Source organism: Centruroides vittatus, unplaced genomic scaffold, assembly GCF_030686945.1.
Source record: "Centruroides vittatus isolate TY-2023 unplaced genomic scaffold, ASM3068694v2 contig_549, whole genome shotgun sequence".
Classification (NCBI taxonomy): domain Eukaryota; kingdom Metazoa; phylum Arthropoda; class Arachnida; order Scorpiones; family Buthidae; genus Centruroides; species Centruroides vittatus.
The window spans coordinates 2941400-2960959 of NW_027122325.1; the positions used below are offsets into that span (position 1 = coordinate 2941400).

At 26.2% G+C, this 19560-nt stretch overlaps 1 protein-coding gene and 1 long non-coding RNA gene across 10 annotated transcripts in view; one reads left to right on the forward strand and one right to left on the reverse strand.

Annotated features, from left to right (window-relative positions):
* LOC136978689 (coiled-coil domain-containing protein AGAP005037-like) overlaps window positions 1-19560 on the reverse strand; it is a 526382-nt gene that overhangs the window by 371624 nt on the left and 135198 nt on the right. The window lies entirely within an intron of this gene.
* LOC136978702 (uncharacterized) lies at window positions 17783-19408 on the forward strand. The gene is made up of 3 exons (XR_010881270.1): window positions 17783-17874; window positions 19004-19033; window positions 19123-19408. It is a non-coding gene; the product is annotated as an uncharacterized lncRNA (long non-coding RNA).

The window sequence follows — 19560 nt, forward strand, 5'->3', positions numbered from 1 at the left end:
TAACCTAACCTATTTTAATTACCATAATTATTACAAACGATATTATTAGAATCGGTTAGGTTAGGTTAGGTTAGAACGTGCGTCTCCACTGTTTCCTTTCTTCTATTTGCTAGAATCAGAAACGAGCCGCCATTTTGAAACCATAGGTAACATTAACCAACTATTCTGATCAACTTATGAAATATAATTATTCTTAATTTTCAATGTTTTATATCTAAAAGTACTGGTATGTTTTTTATAAATTATAAAATTTTATGTTAAACCAACCTGATTATTTAATCATATATTTATCAGAAAAAAGTATCTTAATCTTGCCACTAAATCGAAAAACACCCGCTCAAATTCAAACAACGTCACTGACAAAAGAAAGTGTCTGTGGCGATTGCAGATAATCATGTAACCTTAACTCCATCCGAATAGATTCGCAAATTTACGTTTATTTTAAAAAGAGAATTCGCACTCATTTGACCGAAAGAATATTGAAATTTCAATTTTTGCTATTCGTTGATTAGTGAGATGACGATGTCACAAGAGCCAACCAAGCCAAACTGCAAAATGAGGAGATATCAGTTAATACGTCATTCCAAAAGATAATTCAGGAGCAAATCTTAGGAAGTGGCGATTTTTAATTCATGTAATGAAATAAATTAATTATTAAAGCAACAAAACTTTTATATACTCAAAATAAACAACATAAACGTATCGTAAAAATGCAATAACATTGAAAAGTAATGATAAAAAATATAATTATAATGAAACTCCTATGAGCAATTAAAATTTGTCGCGGCAGTCGTCCCTATAAATCTATTCTTGCTTCTATGTGAAAGATCCAGCGTACGTACTAAAAATTAAAGGGAATGGATTAATATATCCGACAACTCGCCTATCAAATGTTTAGCATCCTCAACTAGATCCCAGTGGGTTCCGAGCATCACAGAATCAGAAAACCAGAATGGATTCCATGTACTGCGAAATCCTACGGGAGCAGATGCAAGGAAGTTGAGGTCTCAATGATCGTCAATATTCGTAAAAAATCAGGCAGTCACATCCCCGATTCGATCCGAGCACTCAGAGCGTGAATAACTAATTTCGTATTTAAGAAACTCAGCATATTTTAGTAAAAAAGTATGGTATATTTTTTCCGAGAAAGAAATTAGGATAGAAATTTGATTAGAGTTCTTCAATTAAATGGATATCTTATTCTTTATTGTTTAATAAGAAGTTCCTTCTCCACTAAATTCTTTGGATATTAACTTTTCCTACTAAATTTTCTTCCAAAATACCGAGGGAATCAGCTCGAAATCTTCAACATAATTTATTTGTTAAAAATTTTTGAAAATGTTTCTTTTTATATCTCAGTTTTGATTGATACCGAAATTAATTGAAATAATTTCGCAGTATTCTTATGCACAAGACTTATATATAAAAAATTACCTTGCATTAATCAACAGTATTGTTTATCTTCCGTGCATCCTTAATCTTTTTATTTTAACCGAATCTCATTCGGGCATTTAGTAATTTCTTTAAAATCAATTTTGTTCCGTATTTATGAAAAAAATATATAGTTAATTTATGAGAAATAGAACAAATTTGTTATATTTACTTGGTTCCAACAAGTATTTAGACATCTTGAATAATGAAGATTTAATGCGTTTAAAGTATGATTAACAATGCGTTGACTAAGTTTCAAGTTTTAGCTTCTGAATATCATGGAGATTGTTTTCTTATTTGTTTTTACTTGTTTTTTTCGAATAAATTCGGTATTATTTATTCATGAATTTTAAAAATGAAAGTATTAATATTTGAAAAAGTAGATCATTTTACTTTTCAAAATTTCATTATATTTTTGAAATAAGCAAGTTCATTTAGATTTAAGTAATGCAATAAATAGGAAGCCATCAACGATAGAAATTCTAGTTATATATATATAAATTTTTTAGTATGTTTTTATAATATTCGTCCGTAAATACAATATTCAGTTATACTTACAAGATTTCTACTGATAAAATTTCGTTTAAGTTCGACTTATATTGGAGATTTCCGTTTCCGAAACGTAATTTCCGGTTTGAAATTACAATTGTTTCTTTCAAACAATGCGATTTTATATATTAAAAGCTAAATAATAATTCCCCAAATTATGTCTACTTATAATTATTATTTACTATTATTATTTAATTATTCATTGCTACTTCAATAATTTTAATTATTGACTAATTATTAATTAAATAGGAGTAATATTTATAAAAAAATAGGACGAGTTCGTATCATCAATAGATATTGTTATTATTAAATTACTGTGACGAATTAAGTTACAGATGAAACTAATAAAAATATTAGTTGAGTCAATTACGATTAAATTCTATTTCGATAAGAGCTATTATTTAAATAACATAAGCTAGTTTATTATAAAATTCAGCGTATAATTAATTATATTGAGAACTCAATCAATCGATAACAATATCAATATAAATTTTAAATTTTCCAATATAATTCAGTAAAGTAAACCATTTAGGAAATTAAATAATTTCAATAAATTTCATATTATAAAATTTTAATTTTAATAAGTTTTGACAATTAGGTCGTTAATTAGGTCAAAAATTAAATATTGTTTTATTAAACAATTGATACATTTTATCTTCGTTCTACAACTTTTCTATCTTATTAAAATTTAAATTTAATCCAATTATGCATACTTAAATGTGTTTTATAATAATATCAAACTTTTTATTAGTAAATGAGCAATTATAAATTAATTAAACTTAAATTTCAGTGATTAAATTAAGTCATCGTTTAATATTACACGCAAAACACAATGAAAATATTTTTCTTAGAAAATAAACTAATGATATAATAAGTAATTTTAAAATACAAATAAAACAATTATCCACTTTCATATCTAATTACAGTTATATAATATTCGAATGGATTTTAATTTAGGTAAATTGTTGTATGAAAATGTCAAATGCTGTACAAAATTTCTTCTTGATACCCATATTTTTCGAAGTCAAACTTAGTCATGGTGGAAATATATTTATTCGCAAAAAAACCTATATGTGTACATTTGTATTATTTATATATTCAAATGAGCAATACAGAAAATGACGATATATGCGGAATAAATATGTATTTGTTCTTTTCTCTTTCAAAATGTATAACTATAAAAGCTATTAAAATAAAGCTATAAATGCGTGAAATAACTTTACACTTCTATTTTAGGAACTGGTATTTTTGGGATATATTAAATATTTCGAATGGAAGGGAAATATTTGACATAAAATCATTAAATATTTAAGGAATTCTAGAGTTACGATTCATTTGAATTTTATGTAGAATTTTAATGAATGTTTGTTATCAGATAATAAAAATAACTTGAAATTTGTTTTTGTGAATAAAATGTTCCGAAACTTTCGAATGTTAAACTGATAGAGATTTTAATTTTTTATTAAAAAACTTAGCTAAATAAGTGCAAATAATAAAAGAAAAGAGCAACACTTTGACGTCTTGGCTTTCGAAAAGACGATGAGAACCATTGGACAAGTCATGCAAGAAACAAAGCAAAAGAAATCATTCAAGCAAATGTATTTCTCTTGAAGATGGGCACGCTTCAGAAAAGAAAATTTCGGAACAACTTTGTATTTGTTTGATGCTTTCTTTTATTTTATTATTATTATTTTTTTTTATCAAAAACTTTTGACGGAGGTCACTAGTCAGATGGTTGACACAAATACTTAATACAGATTATTGAAAACTTCCGGGTTGATTATCAACTTCATATAAGCATCAAGTGTAAGGTTTAACATTTTAAGGCATATCTTTAAAAAGCGTAAACCATTATAAAACACTGAATAACATTTAACGTGACGATATATTTAAGTGGTTTAATAGGAAACAGCAATAAAACTGTATGAGATATTTTATACATCAAAAAGTTCTCAATTTAATAAAGAGAAGCTTTTATTATTCTTAATTTTATATTGCAAATATCTATTTTCTCTTATCAACTAAAGTACTTTATTAGATTACGGAAAAGAAATAAACCTTAAATTTTATTTCCGAAACTATTTCCAGTAAATATGTAATTGCTCAAGAACTTTTAAAACCTTTTGCTGTCTTTATATATGTATTTTTATTTTTGTACTGGGAATTTACTTTTAGCTACTGAAAGGTCGTGTATCTTCTTAGAATTTAATTCAATTATTGTGTAAATCAGCTTATTTGTATATGCCATTAAGTAAATGTCAAGATAAATAGAATTACATTTAATTAACAAGCAAAACGCAAATTTGAATGAATCAACAATTCAGTTCATAACTATTTTCAATGGTTTGACTACAAATACGTAATTATTTCATACATCCAAAAAATGTGTTCCATCGTATTTAATAAATTCAAATATTTCTGTTTAAAAATTTAATTTTAAATACACATGATCAAAATGTATAAAATATTTTTAACTTTATAAATTTTAAATAAATATTAAAAAAATGAATCAGAAATCAAACTAAAACTCACTTTACTGCTTGATAAACTTCAATTTTACATATTGTAATATTTTACTTTTTGCTTTTATATTGTAAATATTTTTCAACCTCGCTTACATTTTACATAATAAATTATTATTATGGTAATCTTGAATAACTCAGCTACCTTTTATCTTTCACAGAAATCTTTTCTTAAACAAATTATCAATGAATAAATATGTATGAATTAAGAAATTTTGTGTATATATTATAATAAAAAACATTTTCCGATATTTTTAGTTAGATTTGTGTAAATAATAAACATTTTAAAAATGAAAGTTTTGAAGATAAAAATCTTTTTTCAGTTATCAAATATTAAGTTATAGAAATTCTTAATAATGTATACATATATAGTCTATGACATCTATTCAATTACATATTAAAATTATGCGTTCAAATATTAAAAATCAAGTTTAAAATAAAATATAGAATTAAATTTAAACATTTTTTTTTAATTTTGAAAACTTATAAAATAAAAGCTAGTAAAATATTATGTTTATGACATATCAAAGAAGAGAATAGAATAGAATTAATTCTATTTTCCAGAATAAAGAATAATTTAAAATATAGTGAAAGTATTAGAAAACTTTGAATAGTTTTTTCGCATAGAATAACGGTTGGCGCATAACCACAATATATTTCGATACATGTCGTTGTATATCGGTTACCAATAATGTTATATTCAATATGTTTATCAGATATTTCGTTAGTATTAGTTTTTGAAATATTGAGCGATGGTTGAACTTCAATACTCCTCGGAGGAAACCATAGGATCTAGAGACATGTTTACTCGTGACAACATTCCTGGTATACCCGTGAGGAATAAAGAAGAAACATTTGAAATCGCGTATTGATCTTTTCCTCTTACATTGTAAGATAACTAGACACACTCCTTCACCGAAAATCTAGTTGATGCAGCAGTTTTGTTTCAAGTTAAATCTGTCTAAATTATATCTAATTAAAATAACGCTTAATTTTATAAATTAGAGGAGTGTAAAATAATTACTTTACTCTGAAAGTTAAAAATTATTTTGTTTATTTAATCGCTGATATAAACAACTTAAAATTAGCTGATTCATAATTTTACAATGAGCAAACTTTGTATCACAAACGTTATGAATTTCTATTCTTAACAACACGATTTAAACTAAATTGGAAAGATTTCTCTCAAGATCTTAAAAATTATCGATTTAAAAGAAATCAATTTAAACTGTGTTTTCTTTGTTTTTGTTTTTTTAGTCAAGTACTTTGGATTTAAAACCAATTCAGTAAATGATTCAGTCTCAACTTTAGTTGTAGTTTACTTAACTTACACTTGATCTTCAGTATTTATTTTTGTATTGATCGAAGTTTAAAAGATTATGTGCGAGAAAAGGGGAATGATATTGGATTATAGCCTAGCTGAAACTGCAATAGCTTGTCTCTGTACGGTTTATTAATTCAATAAAAAGAATAATTTCTATCGTATATCATTAAAAGAATTTAACAATGATATAAAAACAATAAATTTTATGGTCTAAATTACATAATAAATTTTCTCTTTTGGAAATATTTTATCTTATTCGTGAATTGTTATTCGAAGAGACATTCATCTTGATTGATGCTCTAGCCTCTGGCTTTAAAAATTGTTTTCTTTGAATTTAAATTTAATTGAATCATTCAAGAAGTTTATTTGTTTTCTTTAATGCAAATGGATTTAGTTAAGTTATAAAACTTTCACTATGTGACTTTTAAGTAGATTTTTATAAATATAAACAGTTTTATAAGAAGAAAGCTCTCAAGAAAAAACAGAATCGATCGAAAAATGTTTAAGTACGTGAAAGATGCGGTTTGAATAATATTTTGAAAGAATTGATCATTATTAATATTTATCTTTAGAAAGTTACAATTTTAAAAGAGAAAAAGAACAAAGAGTGATTAGCTTTTAATCTAGAAAATGACAAGTTTGACAAGTGGCATGATGATGAGAAGCATGAAAGAAGGAGTATTCCTAGTAGTAATGACCACGATAATAATAATATAAGATAACAACTACATAATAGCACAATGCCAAAAGAATGAAACGAGAAAAATCGATGGAGTATCATCAAGTGTGTTCGAGGCTTATAACTGAGGTTGTACTATTCCAACAAACCGTAATTTGTTTGAGTAATAGGCTATTCGAAAAACAAGACCTTTTTGATGCGATATAAATCCTGCTACATGAATCAAAACATAAAAGATATTTTGGTAAGAAAAAATGACGTTGTAGGCAAACTATGCGTTGAAACTTTCTAATATATTTTCATGTATTAAAATCTTCTTATTTAGCTATATTTTTTCCGCAAAATATGCCTTTTTCTAAATTATAACAGAAGTCTACAAATGAAGAAAACGGCAAATGCTTTATAGCATCTGATGTGATTTATCAATATCTTTTCTTTACATCAATATATAGTTTTCTCTTCGTGTTATAAATTAAAATGTAATTTTTCATTTTAATTTATTTATACTATGATCAAGTCAGATATAAAATTTCTCTAGGCATTTTGCATTTTATACAAAAATAATATAAAATACGATAAACACCTAGAGATATTTTATATAAGTTTACAAATTTTAATAATAAATAGTCCTACTGTGTTTTGATGTTCAAGACTGTTGTAAAAGTGGAATTCCAGACTAAATAATTTACAGAGAAAAAAGAATTTAATTTATATAAAAAAAATTTTCTATGATTTTTAAATTAATTCCCAAAAAATATAGAGACAATTTTCAAAATGAAATATAATAATTTAGTTTTACAAGTTTTTGTACATGACAAATATATTCTTATTTTATACTTTCTTGGCAATAAAATTTTGAAAAATAAAATTGAATTTTGTTCGATTTTGCATTAGACACGTTCTGTCTAAATCCCGAAATAGAACTTATATTGGAAGGATTACTTTTCTTGAACAAAAAAATGAATCATTGAGAAAGAAAAACTGTTTCTTTTAGAAAAGCGCATCCATCAAATGAGAAACTTTGTTATTTTAATGTTATTGTAAATAATGCAATTGATATCTTTCTACTTTACTTCTATCGAAGCAAGTAAATAAATGAAGCGAATTTTAACAAATCCAAAAAAGTAACTTAATTTCATATTAAATTTAATTATAACCCTCAGTACTTAACTTATCTCATGTTCAAATGTATTATTGTTTATTGTAAGAAAATAATTCTAATTCAAGTTTTATCATTTTGAGAATATTACCTATAAATTCCTCAAAACATATTTGTAATTGCAAATATTTAAATTGAAATTGCAAATTTATTAATGTTAAAAATTTGAATCATACTAGATAAATTGACGACGCCAAGTAGTATTAAGACTCGAATCTCATTTGGATCTTATGATTCACACAACTCGTTTCGGATAAAGTATTTGCTATTTATGTTAGTCTCTATTCCAGTTTAGGCCCGTCAATAACGGAAAACATAATGAGGTCGGCCATATAGATGATGTGACTGCGAAAACAAAAAAATATCCAATCCATCCTGTTAGACTTGGATTGGATGAAGTTTTTATATCTTCTCAAGGCACTACAGCATGTAAGTACAAAATCATAAATTAATGAAAAATTTTATGAAATTGTTATTACTTCATTTCAGATTCTCACTTTGAAATTTTCGATTCCAATCCAAATAAGAATCGAAATTGAGATGTTGTAGTAATAAATCTTGCTTTTAATGTTTCTGTAATTCCCAAATTTTCATAACTTAAATTTTATTGTTCTGATGCTGATTTATAAGATTTAATTTAAATATAATGTGTTTATCTATACATATATAATGTGTTCATCTATACAAAATCATCTATCATATATCACATATTAAATATTAGAAGTTGTAGAATAAAATAATTATAATTAATGTTTTATAATGTTAAAAAAAAGGAATTTTGTATATTACTGCACGGACTCAATTAAAAAATACCTTCAATAGAAAAAATTATACGAAAATATTATATAGGGCTATATATATTTATTTAATAATAATTCGAGCTAGTATACGCTTCTAAATTATAATAATAAATAATTTTAATCTTCAAGATATATACTGTAGTGTAAGATTTAAAGATTGTTTCGATTCAATTAGTGAATAAATAACATTTATACGCAAATAATACATAATTTTAAATTATTTATTTAGTTTAAATATTCCTAGTTATATAACTTTACAAAGTAGATATTTTAATTAAATAACTGAATTTTATTATTATACTGTAAATACGAGTGTATCATGAAACTAATACTTCTAAAAATTTAAGATAAAATTATTCATTATACTTAGCTTTTCCAAATAAATATATATTTAAAATTATTTAACATAACTTTTTATGCATGATTCAGGTTTAAATTAGATTTAAACCTAACACTTACACAATACTTAATGACTTTCTCAAGATATGAAAATTTGGCATAATCTTAGATCAGATTTATAACGTTTTCCTTTATAAATCTGATCTGAGATCGTTCTTTTTAAAGTTTATCTTTAGCTAAAAGTTTTAATAGAAATTTTTAAATGGGTTAACATGAAACATTCAAAATCGAATCACGTTATAGAAAGAATATCTTTCAAAAGTCATACTCAAACAACTTTATAACTTTCTATTTTAAAAGAATCCATAGAAATTGCTTTCAGTTTCAATGTAATTGGAATCAGGAATTTTGTATTCAACATACAAATCTGAAAACATGTCCGAATTATACTGAAACAGAAACCATTCTTTTAAAACAGATATAATCGAGACTATTAAGTAAACTTTTATATAAGGTTTTCAAATCTAATGTTACTTTTATTTATAAGATTTATAAATTATTGATAAGTAACACTGGATTCAACTCTTTCATTATACTAAATTCTGATGATTATTTTCGGAGAATAATTTGTAACTACAACTTAAATAGTTTATATAACTAGTATTTCTCATAAAATTCTAAATTCTATATGATGAAGCTTGAATCTTATTAATGGAACTTCTGTAAGGAACTGAAACACGATGATAAATTATTTTCATGTAAGTTTTAAAAAATATATTTAAATTATATTTACGTATATTATTTTTATTTAAAATTAATGTTAACATATAATTTAAGTTTCATTTTTTATAAAACGTTTGTAGATTATATGAGTATTACGAAAAATAAAATTAACTAACTATTCTTAAAATACTATACAACATATATTCAATCGTTTATTACAATTTCTTCCAGCATTTATTCCAAGGCTGACAATTCTACAATTTCTTAAAATAGATCAGGTCTATAGCTCCCAGAATAGAAGACTGATCACGCTTCACTAGAAGAGCCTGGATTTAAATCAAGCTTTGGAAAGGATTTCATCATCTATTTTATTTTCTTTTTTTTACGTTAAGGAAAAATATCTTTCATATTCTACAAAGAAATACTTCTATGCTTTGTTAATAATATTTTTGAATAATAAACTAGATAATTCCATTATGCCATTATAACAAATTTGTCATATTGGCATAAAATTGATTTTTTCAACCTAAGGAACCAGCATATTAAGGTTATAATGCCGTCCAGAATATCGCCCATTACGGACAGATCTGACCTACAATAGGGTCAGCCAGCATGAATGAGAGATGGAAACGACGTGCTACCCTTACTATCTATGATAAATTATGAAGGTTGGGAGCGGAACAGAAGAAAATTCAATTTGTTTACGCTTGACACAGTGCACTGCGGGCTATATGATAGGTTTTCGTTTTATCCATTAGAAATGAATCTAACCGCAACGGGATGGGAATGGGAACGATGGTCGACCGAACTATCCACAAAAATTCCCAACGGATTTTTTCATGGATAGTTCAAGCCAGTAAAAAATTTCTCACATCGTTACTCTTGTTAAAGCAAGAGTAATTTTTCGTTGCGATATCGAAAAACTTATGACTCTTCTCCCAACTTGTCTGTCCAATAACATGACAAGAATCTTAACTAATAAACTATTGATATCATTATATGCAACTAAAAAAATACTTTATAAAATTATGGGTGAATGTTTTTTACAAATAGATTTAAGATAGCAAAATCGATTACAGTTAAATAACTGTAACTCGGAATTTAATCCATATTAACAAACAAATTAAAATTGATTTAGCATATGAAATACAAAAATAGAAAAATAAAAATAGAGTTATTTTTCATTTTAAACTCTCCACTCGTGACGCCATGAAGGCCTGAAGGCCGGCTCTTCCATTGTAGGCCTGGCCATTTTTCTAGAAAAATGGCCAGCCTACAATGGAAGAGCCGGCGAGGAACGAAACACAACATGTCCGGAGGCAAACCACCCTTCGAAAAATTCTTGTGGTTTTTTTTTTTTACCGCGGGAATTTGATGTCGGGTCTCGCAGAGCCTTAGGCTAACGAGTTAAACCGTCTGTCCTCAAACCGCCTTGAACCGCAATTTTATACAATAAATAATCTATAGAACTCTTACAAGTTAATCCGTTAAAGTTTTTAAAAATACATATTTTTTTCTTATATAATACTTAATTAAGTGCTAAATATAGAGGATTATTGTGGAAATTTAAAAATGTACGAAATTTGCAAATCCACGAGCAATGTAGCAAATGAATAAAATTCGGAATCTTTTCTATAAAGTTCACTATTACTTAATTTAAATTAGTACAGTTTTTTATAATTTGCATATATTAATATCATAACACAATTAAAAAATAAATCATATATCATTTTTCAAGTTATCTTGAAAAAGATTGCCTTTTGAAATCTCTTTACAGTATCAAGAATTGTTGTTAACACTGTTATCTATATCTAGCTATTGTTCAATTTCGTTTTCGGACAACGAAGAGATAGCTGTTACACTGCCACTCGAGAACTTATCTACACCCTTAGAACAAGAGATTTACGAGTAGTAGCGCGTAACATGTTGCTAACGTCACATGGTATAAACACGTTTTGCGAATCAAAAGTGTAGTCTGGGAAAATCTACATGCTATTCGTAGAATCAAATTTATATTCTTGTTAACACACATAGTTTACATAATTTTCCTGAGCTTTTCCAGCTAGAGACCGATATTTTTAAATAGTTTTTCTTGACACCTACCTATAATATGTAAATACGTTGAGCCTTGGCAATAATTTCTCACAACTGACATCTTTCCTACTTCATAATTGTTGCGCATTATTCTCAAATGGATAAGAAAATGTTCCATGCATAATAATATACAGTATAAATGATAATAATACAGTTTAAAATCAAATTTATTTTAATTGGATACTTATTATTTTTTTGGCCATTTATTATTCTAATTTTTAAGTTTTCTACAGAGTTTTTCCAGGAACAACTAAAGATCATAGACGACAGTTAGGAAATCTATCAAAAAGAATTATTAGAATCAGAAATAAATTAATCAGGAATTCATTTCACTTTAGTAAAAACATGTTAATTAATAAACTATAATTTTTGATTCTTCATATGGGATTTGAATACAGAAATTAGTGATTTGAGTTACAAAAAGAATTAGCAAAATCTAATATATGTGATTCATATCATCATTGAAGAAAATAAATGTCCAATACGTTAATCACATAACTTGGATGTTAATAATTTAGTTTTCTGGAAGCAATTTTAGTTTATTGTTTCAATCAAAATTAGGTTTTGCACATGCAAACTCTAAACCTAAAATTAGGTTATAGGACCATCTATTGTTAATGAAAAACAATAAATCGATGCTAGCTTAAAAATGATCAAGTTTTATTTAAAATAACTCATTTTAGAAATTAATACAATTAAAAAATAAATATGCAGCATTATATAGGAATATAGCAATTATTAGTTTATTTCATTACTCTGAAACATTTGCCTTGTCCAACGTTATTATAAAGTTAGAAACAGCGTAAATAATTCAAAATGTAAATATTTTATTAACATCAAATATATCTGTTAAAGTAAGTATTTTGGGGAATTTTCCTTGAATTTAAATTTGTATATTCTAATTGAAATAGCTAATAAAAATAGTGAGTTATATTATGAGACATAACGGATATATATTCTTGGTAAACTATAGTATACTGTATAAGAGGTTGTTAAATATTACATAGTAAAATTTTATATTAAATTTAATATTCCTTTGGCTCCATAACATTCATAAATTAAAACTAAAACAGTTTGAAATAATTTTAAAAAATCCAAAAACAAAATTGAGTTCTCTACTAACCTTATAAATTTAAAATGCTTGATCACATGCAAATTAAACTGTTTACATTTTAAAAAGTTTTGGATCACCGAAGTACTTTTAGTGTATGATTACATCAAATATAAAAAACTAAATTAACTTGCATTTTCTTACAGAGTTCGAAGACAATTCCATTCATACAATTTTAATATTTCAGTTACTTTGTATTCATTTATTCTTTATTTCAGGAAAGTTCCATTTGATTAGAAATTACTGCCCCGATTAAATAATAAATGTCCAGTTAAAGTACAAAAAAACAACAGAAATAAAATAAATAATAGATTCTCGAAAATACACAATAAAAAGATAAATAAGTAAAAATTACAATGTATATAACACACAAAATATAAAAATTATAATACATATACAATGTAAAAAATCTAATATACATAATAAAAAATTATAATATAAATTAAGGTTAAAAACCGTAAGATAGAAGAGTGCATTTGTTTTTAAAATAATTGAAATGTCTAGAAAATATTTTACTTCAGTATTTAGAATTTCTCAGTAAAAGGTTCTTATAGAAATATTAAGTTGAAAATTAAGTATTGTTGAGCAAGTAGTAGTCATCCAAAGAGGAATTATTAAAGTACATTTAGTTGAGATGCTGCCGTTAAAAATTTACAATATAAGACACTGTCAAAGTATGCTATACGACGAGAAGAAGGCACACCAATTCTTGATCTAATTACCTCGCTGGAATGGATATGCGGTAAGTTGGACAATTTATTAAAAACAAATATATACTTTGTTGAGTGCATTTTAATTTAATTATGTTTATTAAACAAATTACATATTAATAATAATAGTAATAATAATTTATCTTTTATTATTCTTTTCCATCTTCAACATTTTCGAGTCAAATTTTTATTCAGTGAATGATTGATATGAATGTCACGAATAATTATGTTTACTCGTCGTAAGTTAAATTTGCTCATTTAATTTCATATATAATTCGAGTGATTATTATATCACAGTTGCGATCTTGGAAGCCATTTTAAACATGTCTTTCTTAACGACATGATGTTGATATATGTTACGTACCCGATTGCAATTCAAATACACACCAAGTAATCCTACTATTTCTATTCTGTAGTGAGTTCATTCGAAAAGAATTACGCATCATGACTCTTCATTTATTATGCCCAAAAGTACGCAGAGACGTACACTGATTTCAATTGTAGTTATAGGTTGTGTTCATTTTTTCCCTTATAATTTATTTACTAAACATCTGCTCTATTGAATAGTTTTGTTTCTATTGTGTAATTTTACTACTGAAATCAGTTTCTTGAACGGATGTAATATAATAGTAAGCGTAGATAAGAAACTTGAAGACCTCTCAAAAATTGGAGATAATGATGAGTGTCGAACAATGAAAGAATATGAGGAATCAATGTTCATAGTACAAAATATTCATTCGAAGAAATCATAAAGACATTAGTAGATCAAATAGATTTCTGGCAGCAAAAACCATATCAGCAAAAAATATACGTGTAATCTGTTGTTAGTGCACACGGAATCGATATTATTAAAATGAATTGATAAGTCAAGTAAAAAGCATTAAATATCCTACAGCATTTATAAGTTGTGAAATTAAGAAAAAGTTTTTCTACTTGCGCAGGCTGATTGAGCAGATTTTAAAACCGATATCAGCAAAGCTGCGAGGGCAGATCACTCCAGTAGATAGATTCCCTGCAGAGCTACTGAACATTACCAAAAAAAACGAGCTTCACGGCGAAGCAAATCGTCAACGCTGATGAAATACAGTATTGCTTTATTGCAAGAATATTGAAATTCTGACAAGAACTTTTATATACGATATAAGACTGAAAGGTGCCAGTTTACTGCGGCTAAGAAGACAAAACATTACCTATAGAAATATTTCGAAGGGTCTTCTGTCCCGGATATGTCGGACCCTCATTCACAACTCGACCGCCCCATTGCGGGCTTGGCCGAACCCACTATGAGGTTGATTTAAAAGCCTTCTTAGTACCCACAAGGCAAGAAGAGTTTAAAAAACTTGCCAACGAGGTAATGCTCGGATCATTTCATTCATCTTACACAACTTAAAACTTGCAATAGAAATTCATTAATCCGGCATCCAATAATTCAGAAATTCGATAATCGGGCGATCTCTGAAAAGAAGTCGATAACCCTAAATTGTCTGATAATAATCCTGCAAGCAAGTATTCGTAAATCGGAATTTGTTTGGATACGTGGTGCATTAAAGACCCCACGCGGAAATATGATACACTATAGTCCATGTTGGGAAAATAATTATTATTTGCAAATCAATCATTGAAAATGTTAATTTTGAGCAATAACGTGTTCATTGACGTTTTTGCAAGCTTATCAATCAGTTTTGACACAGCATAGTCATGCATTGGTATCTTCAAACTAATTAAAGTGTGTGTATAAAATAAATGGAAAGTATACAGTCTCGTGCGCTGGTACAAAACGTACAGTAGTGTCTGCAATGTTCAAATCGAATGCAACTTATCGAATTTTGCGAAAATACAAAAACGTCTGAAAATCCGGCATTTTCAATAATTCAGCACCACTGTAGTTTTGTAGGTACCGGATTAATGAATATATGTATATTAATGTATTATGTGCTTCTAGAAGTCATTTGTAGGAAGCTATCTGAATAGATGATTGATGAAATGTCTGAGTTCTGCTTCAGTTAGAGAAGGACAACACACTAGACGCAGATAAAGAGAATGAACCTTTTGGTCATTTCCAATTTGGCAAAGCATTTGATACGATTTATTTTATTTTTTTTTTAAATCTTGACACTGTAAGCTGTTTACCAGTGGCCGAGTGGATAAAACCACTAAACACTGGTTGCTTGTCGCGGATTTGTGCCTCACCAACGGACAGATCACTCGGAGTTTTTCGGGTTTTTTATGTCTTTCCTAAATAAAAGCCAGTTTCCCACAGAAAGTCTTCCCAGGGGAAGTGTCTCCTGATTGTCCATGTGTTGCGTTGCCTTATCCGTTAATTCTACAATCCTTAACACCAGAAAGCTCATGGTGTCAAGGATTGTAGAATTAATAGCTTATAGCTTAAATGAAGAAAACATTTTTAGTGCCACAGCCCTGTATAATATTATCTTGACAGAAAACAGAAGAAATGTTTGATAATTAGTGCTTACTGATTTCTTTGAGCAAACAATACTGAAATAATTTTAAACCTTTTCGGATTCAATTTTCTTCTTTAGAGGAACTATAGTAAGAAACTTCAGGTGTTACTCGGCTTTCTGCAGTTGATTATACGATATAATCTAACTCGGATTATGATGATAATTAAATTCATAAATGTATATAATGATTATATGTATTATTATTTTATCATTTTTGTAAGAAATGGCTAAAGTTATCTATTTAATTTAAATGCAAATTACCTTAATAATTAATTAGCTCATATTTTTTCGTAAAAGCTGTTTTGTAATTTAATGCGAAGATTTCGAGAAAACCGAATCCTCGTGTAAATGGTAATTCGAGTATACGAATTCGTCCAACAAATCTCTCAAAACAATAAAGTAGCAAAAGCAGTTAACTTAGAAGTTAATGTAATGGAGTAAATTTGTCTTTTTCAGAAATATGTTGGCATTGCAATAACATAACCTAATTTACACGCATATTTTCATACATAAATCTTTCAGAGTACAAGATTTTGTACAAATTATATGTAAAATTTATGCAAAATCCTATTTATTGTTACGGCAGTACGACTGTTATAAATATTTTTCCAGAAATATACACACTAATAAATTTACTGTAAAAATTAAAATATACTGTACATATAGAATTTATAATTTATCGAAAAAGTAATCATCATCATCTGGTTTATTGAACTTGTTTAAATTTCAACCTAGCTCTTTCTGCTATTTTATTTCGATAAGTAAAAATTGGAGTTGGCATTCGTCGATTTATTGGATGTTCTCATCCAAATCTTGATAATATAATCAAATTTTTAAATAGTTATCTATTTTTCATAATAAATAGTGCGAGATAAAGACTCGTTAATGATGGACAGAAAGTCATTAGATGTCTATTATATTCTTATCGTGTGACCTCGTAAATACAAAAGAAACTTTCGAATAAAAATATTCAAAGTTTCTAAATACTTGACATTTAAAGATTTGATAAATTTGAATCATTATATATTTTTATTGTATCGAACAAAGTTACGCTAATGGAACGTGCGATTATCCAAATTGACGATGTAATTACGAGGTATTAAAATACTTTATTTATATTATGTTGTTAATTATGTTTTTGTGGCAATATATTTTAAATTATACTCAGCACAAATCTGTTTACAATATGTGAAATAGTAATAAAATAGAAAGCTGAAAATCTGGAATAGAAAACATTCTGCAAAGCTTGAGAATTGCATTTTCAGAAACTAATAAAGGGAAAATAATCAAAACAAATATATGAAGTAATTTAAAATATGAATAAGAAAAAACTGTTATAATAAATTTATAATCATAGATTAATTAAATTAATTAATATATGCCAATATCAAAAAACAATAAATTTTTATTCTTCTTATTATTATTTATAAATATACACTTTTTTAAAACTAATTTATTTCTATTATTTATAAGTATAATTAATAATCATTTTTTTACATTGGTAACAAAATGCATTTAGTTTTCGAATAATTTTTTGTTTTTGGAAAAGATTTATAAACGATTTAGAAAAGAATTGTTAAAGTATTTATAGCAAATATAAACATGTTGAATACAAAATATAAGTTTGCATTTTTAATCACTCCAAATGAGTGATTAAAAATTCTTTTGCAGTTTTTAATTCAAGAAACCATTTCTTTTATAACAATTATAAATTTCTGTTAAGTGAGCATTTTTAATTTAAATAATAATTTTGGAGAAACGTTCTGCTCAATCTCGAAATATTGCAATAACGCAATGTTTTGTTTTGTAGTAATTTTAAATTTATTAATAAATTATGATAAAAATTACATTTGATTTATGAAAATAAATCAAAATATCATCGAAAACAAAAGATCGTTTTATCTAAATCCAGTAACACAAGAAGGAAAACAAGAAGATTGAGATCTTGGAAAAATAAATTATCAATATCTGGTGAGATTGAATGAGCTTTTTTTATCTGTTGTGTTTCGGAAAATAACTATCCTACAAGGAAAACTGAACTGCTGATCAATATACTAAAAGCACCAATGGGATAAATTACTCAGTAATATTGGTGAGAATAATAACTAATCTAAAGGAAAAAGACTGATACCGACTTTTGTGATACCGTTTCCCTTTAAGTATTTAATAATATTTAATGTTTCGACACAATTTTAATTTAAACATTAAATTGATAACATATTTTACTTTCTAAATTTTATTTTAATGTTGTATTTTAAGTAAGATAAAACAATTTGCTTTTCTAATAAGTTATTTGAAGTAGAAATTTACCATTTATTAAAGTAGATTAATAATTAGCATACTTATTCATATTAATGTATGAATACCTTTTATAAACATCTTAATATAAAAATACATTTGCATCATTGCACATCAAAATTTACAAAATTGTGTGCCCTTAAGCATTGCTATACTGGATCTTATGCAAGAAAACTTCCAACAAGATTTATTTAATTAAAAATAAATTTTTTAATACATGAGAGGATATAAAACGTTTCTTTTATATTTATTATCGAACATTTTATTAAAAGAATGTATATTTAGCAAAAATAATGAATAGTAATTTTGCTAAATATTTCATCTGCCTGTATTATTAAATAAGTTATTGTTTAATTTTTTTAACAATAATTTAGTTAAATATTCTATTTAATTATCATAATTTCGTTGCAACGTTATTGAAAAGCATTTAATTTTCATAATAAACCATTACAAACATTTTGCAATCTGTATACAAAGCTGATAATGATTAAAATATATAGAAAATATATCTGAAAATTTGAAAAGTTTCGTTTAATTTTTTAAATCCTGTATTTTATTACGGTTAAACAACTTTTTTCGTTTTAAATAAAAACTTAATCAAGATAACATTCGTAACTTCGTGAACACGAGAAGAACATTATAAATGGATCTTACACATTATAATCTGTTGATGATCTGAAATCTTTTGTTATGATTTATCTCGAGTACGACTTATCTACAAGCAATAAATCATCATAACGTAGATATAAAAAAAAATATCGAGAAGCTTTTTAAACCTATTCTCATTATCATTATTTATTAGAGCAGGGAAGAAATTTTACGTTCGATTTGAGTAAGCGAAAATTGAATTCTAATGGTTTAACAATATTCTCTGAACTGATAAGAACTAAGTTTTTTTTTTTTTTCGTTATAAAAAAGAAGTCATGTAAGAAACTATCACCGAGAGAAAAACAGCAATCCAAAAAGCTGTTCAACGAGCAAAGCACGAAAAGGTGTCATAGATTAGATCGACTTTACTTCTTTACTGATCGACATTTCTGAAGAAACCATATCATCGCAAAGACGTTTTATACATTTTATAGTGATTGTGAGAAGTGAGCCGTACCAAATGTCGCCATTCGGACGATTCAAAATGGAGACAAGAAAAAAATCTTGTTAAAAATGAAGAAAATGATATAATGTTCTATTTTACTATGCTTGACTTGAATTAAATATATTATTAATGCATTTCGGATCACATTTATTCTAAATGATCATTTTAGTGTATTATATTTTAGGAGATGGATTTTTTTATGAATAAAAGTGAAACATTTTATTAATAATTTACACTTATTCAAGCTACATTACGCTTTTGTAATT